This window comes from Pinus tabuliformis, chromosome J (assembly GCF_031772625.1).
Source record: "Pinus tabuliformis cultivar Carrire ecotype Pingquan chromosome J, CPIR1, whole genome shotgun sequence".
NCBI classification, from domain to species: Eukaryota; Viridiplantae; Streptophyta; class Pinopsida; order Pinales; family Pinaceae; genus Pinus; species Pinus tabuliformis.
The window spans coordinates 1,143,333,965-1,143,338,840 of record NC_142295.1 but is presented as its reverse complement, the minus strand read 5'-3'; the positions used below and the strand labels follow the sequence as shown (position 1 = coordinate 1,143,338,840).

At 34.6% G+C, this 4,876-nt stretch overlaps 1 pseudogene; it reads right to left on the bottom strand.

Moving 5' to 3' along the window:
- Window positions 1-2,516: 2,516 nt before the first annotated feature.
- On the bottom strand, window positions 2,517-3,713 carry LOC149231132 (plant UBX domain-containing protein 7 pseudogene; annotated as a pseudogene).
- Window positions 3,714-4,876: the final 1,163 nt, after the last annotated feature.

Sequence of the window (4,876 nt, the reverse complement as noted above, 5' to 3'; positions counted from 1 at the left end):
AGAGTATTTTTTCTAGTCAATTTTGTTCAAAACACAATACAATTTTTTAGCAAGTATAAAGTTATTTTTTTTAATTTGCAAATATGTATTGCCTTTATTTTTTAGCGTCTTACTATAAGCATGATACTTTTGCAATTTTTATTTTTGATTTGTGATATTTTTATTTCAAATTTTAATGAGTTAAAACATTTACATTGCACTTAAATTTTTATCTTTCTCATATACTTTGACTGAGTCAAAATGTTTACAAGAAAAGACACAACACCAACATTATTGTGGTTACTGTACACATACTCCTGACTATGCATCATCCTGAGACTTGTCCTTGTGCCTTTTTTTTGTTCTTCCCGGGAATGCCTCCCATGATGTCGCTATGAGCTTCTCCATGTACTAACTTTCATCAATCGTCTCTCTATCTACCTGTTGCAACACCTGCTCCACAATTTAATACATTTGCAATATGAAACTCACAAGTCACTGCCAACATGGACATTAGCATGAATTGGGTCAATACTTTATTGCAAACCTATTGCCAACATTACAACATACCTCATCACCCCAACTGCTCTTAGATTGAGGCTATGCCATCTACTATAATTGGACCATTAACAACCCCATGTCCCTCAATTAATTCAATTTTAAGATTAACTAAATGACTAGTAAGGCACAATTCACATAAACCAAAGGAAACCCATCGTTATAACAATGTTAATGACCTAATTCAACCAATGAAGCCTCTCATAAGTAATAGAGAGCTATGTTCACTTACTTCTTCAAGGGGGAAACACTTAAAGAAAATTTGCATATAAAATAATAATTCCTAACAAAACATTACGTTTAAGTTTCACATAACTAATTTCATCATTAACAAATAAGATTTGTAATTATCGTAAATTAGCATAACCATATAAATTAAATGGATGGATATAAATAAAAATGCTTAAAAAAACACATTGTTAAGATCACAAAAATCATAAAAATAAACTTATATAAAAATTAAATGTAAATAATAATAATAATAATAATAATAGGAGATAAAGTATTACCTAGATAGGAGATAAACTATTACCTAGATAGTTTGAAACACATTTAAATTTACAATGAAATTTTGAAATGTTTAAAATTGTACTTTAGAATTAAATTACTTTGTTTTAAATATTTATTTTAAGTATTGCATTTCAAATTTTAATTTACATTTCATGATTCAATACATAGCTTCTATTTATAAAAAAACTTTAATGATAATAACCTCTTAAATACTTGATAATATCATTGGATTGCTAAGCAATTAATTTTCAATTTCTAAAATTCTAGGTTAATGGTAGTTAAGGTCATTTACATTGCACTTAAATTTTTATCTTTCTCATATACTTTGACTGAGTCAAAATGTTTACAAGAAAAGACACAACACCAACATTATTGTGGTTACTGTACACATACTCCTGACTATGCGTCATCCTGAGACTTGTCCTTGTGCCTTTTTTTGTTCTTCCCGGGAATGCCTCCCATGATGATGTCGCTATGAGCTTCTCCATGTACTAACTTTCATCAATCGTCTCTCTATCTACCTGTTGCAACACCTGCTCCACAATTCAATACATTTGCAATATGAAACTCACAAGTCATTGCCAACATGGACATTGGCATGAATTGGGTCAATACTTTATTGCAAACCTATTGCCAACATTACAACATACCTCATCACCCCAACTGCTCTTAGATTGAGGCTATGCCATATACTATAATTGGACCATTAACAAACCCATGTCCCTCAATTAATTCAATTTTAAGATTAACTAAAAGACTAGTAAGGCACAATTCACATAAACCAAAGGAAACCCATTGTTATAACAATGTTAATGACCTAATTCAACCAAGGAAACCTCTCATAAGTAATAGAGAGCTATGTTCACTTACTTCTCCAAGGGGGAAACACTTAAAAGAAAATTTGCATATAAAATAATAATTCCTAACAAAACATTACGTTTAAGTTTCACATAACTAATTTCATCATTAACAAATAAGATTTGTAATTATCGTAAATTAGCATAACCATATAAACTAAATGGCTGGATATAAATAAAAATGCTTAAAAAAAACACATTGTTAAAAAACACATTGGGTCTTTTAAAAGTATTTTTTTCTAGTCAATTTTGTTCAAAATGCAGTGTAATTTTTTAATCAAACTTATTTAATATGCAAAGATTTATTGCATTAGTGTTTTTTAGGGTGTTGAATCCATTTAATTTGAAACACATTTAAGTTTACATGGTTGACATTGATATTTTGAAATGTTTAAATTTAAGTAAACAAGCTATACATTGAAACGTGCCACGTCACCGTTTAGAACATGATGTATGAGGAGAATAAAACGAGTAATCTTTCTACTTTATAGCGTTTACGTTCTAGGTTACTATCTATAACATGATATGTGGAAAGAGTAAACAGAGAAAATGCTGGCGGGCCGAAGTTTTGCAAGTTTTACAGGGTGTTCAAGTCACCCTGAAGGTTTCCATTTACGATTCCCACGTCATGGAAATGAGCGAATTGGAAAGTCCAGAGTCTCGAAAGGTGAGGTTGCTATCGTATTCTAATGTTTTAGATGACGCACCAGGAACTGCATGTGCCAGTCTAAATTGCCGCCCATCACTGGCTTCTTTGACTTGAGAAGAACAGAAGGACCAAAGTAACTGTATGGGATCAGTTTGCAGAAACTTCCTCTGCACCCTCTTGCCATCAGGGAAACGGACACCTAACCTACAGATGTTGACACCTTGTGGCTCCTCTGGGAGAGCTGGGTACTCTCGTTTCACAGCAGCTTTTTGTTGATTATCTTCCTTGATTGCCTCTACTGCTTTTTGTTGATTCTCTTCCTTGATTGCCAAAGAAGCAAAGTCAGCTAAAACGTCTTTGGCTCCTTGTTGTACTATTTGTTCCTGCGCAATATTATCATTAACATTTGATGTCACCCTCCTCATCCTTCGATGGGTGAATTCCTTGGGGCCCTTATCGATATAAGGCATCAAATCCTGTAACAGTTCCTGTGGATCGATGGTGCCTGTCCAAGCTTTCATTTTTTGTCCAGTGATAGAATCAATAACAAGTGTTGACGGAATCTCACTCAAATGATAATAGGTGGACACCTTTCGCCCTTCTTCATTGTCGTCATAAATTTGCCAGAAAATGAAAAATGCACTAATAGTCTCCCTCACACCCTCGTTGGCCCAAGTGTCTCTATTAAGCATATAAGAGCTGAACTCTTTTGGGGATTGTATATTTGCGATGAGCCATTTTCCTTGGCCTGCAGCTTCCACCTTCGCCTGCTCAAAACTGCCTTTGAACATCAATTCGAATGGTGGGCGACACAGCCCTTCCAATCTATTCGAATTAGGTTCTGCCGATTCTTGATCTCTTCTTCGTATAAACTCATCATCGTATAATGCTTCCCTCTTAACTGGTAGTGGTGGGCGTACATAGTCTGTATGGTCACTGTACTCATGGCTTTGCCTTTCCACTACTGGAGCATTACTTAAATTAGAACTAGTAGAAGCCGATGGCAGTTCTTGATTATCAGACTGAGCATAGAATAACTGTATCGCTTCGTCTAGATTCCAATTCGTTGCCTCCAAAAACTGCCGCGCCTTTTCTGTCGATTCCCCAACTATTTCAACGAATGAAACAATCTGTTCCTGATTCTCTGCCGAGGTTTCCATTGATTTCTGATCTTTTTCTTACCAGAAATATAAGCTCAAATAGATTCCCCTCAAAAATCTATGTGTAAAAAATACACCAAAACCCCGAGGCGCGCAAAGCAAATGCTATTGCCAGAGTATATGTCGAAAGTAACTCATGGGAGAGAGAAACAGACTCCACCCTTAATATGTACCATACTAGTTTGGGTGCACATTAATCAAACGACGTGACCCTATTCTATTCTATTTCTATTTGTTATCTATCACCACGTCAATCCATCAAATATCAATTTAATATTATTAGAATGGAAATTAGACCTCACAACTAGACGTCGGCTTAATTAATTCAGTGTTAACAAGGGATGGACCAGTCCTCGAACATGATAATCGAATTTTCAGTGTAACTGCCCGTTTCCACGAAACCGCCTTCATGACTCCACCACCCTCTCAACTTGGATGACGTCTTCTCGCTCAAATTCGCATTCACAGTGGCTCCTGTTGTTGTAGCTTTTCATCTTCTAGAATCAGATATCGAATTCCCTCGAGAGTACTCACATTTTATGATTACGATTATAGTTGGTTCACTCTGGAGTATACCAAGATACATAAATATAACTACCCCACTTCAATGGTATAAACCACTTATCTGAATGCAATTTCTAAATTAATTTTTTCTTTCTATTATTTTTAGAAAGTATTAGTTTAATAAAAGTGTATAACCACCTCGGTAATTAATGGGCCCCATGGGATTTTTAATAAAAGAAATAAGAGAGAGTTTTCTATTTTAGCTTTACTCTCTCATGACTACATTGAAATCAGATAAAATTGCAGTCACTCAAAATATATTCTATTAATTCTTGAATGATTACACACATATTTATACAATCACTAGTCTTAAGATAGGAATGCTATCTTAGACGTATAGTAGTGTGGTTGAGAGATTCTCTCAACCACACACTAAACTAGGAGAAACTATATTCTAGCTTATTCCTATTATGTAGGAACAAACTCCTCAATTAGAAAATTACAACCATAGACAAGTAGGAATTAATTATTTCCAACTCCCCCCCTTAATGACTACTTGTCATGATAGTCAAATCCACCACCATCAGGAGAATTGCATGTACAAAACCTCCAAAAACACAATCTGCCGCCCTCGGACAGATCCACAACTTCTCTGATCC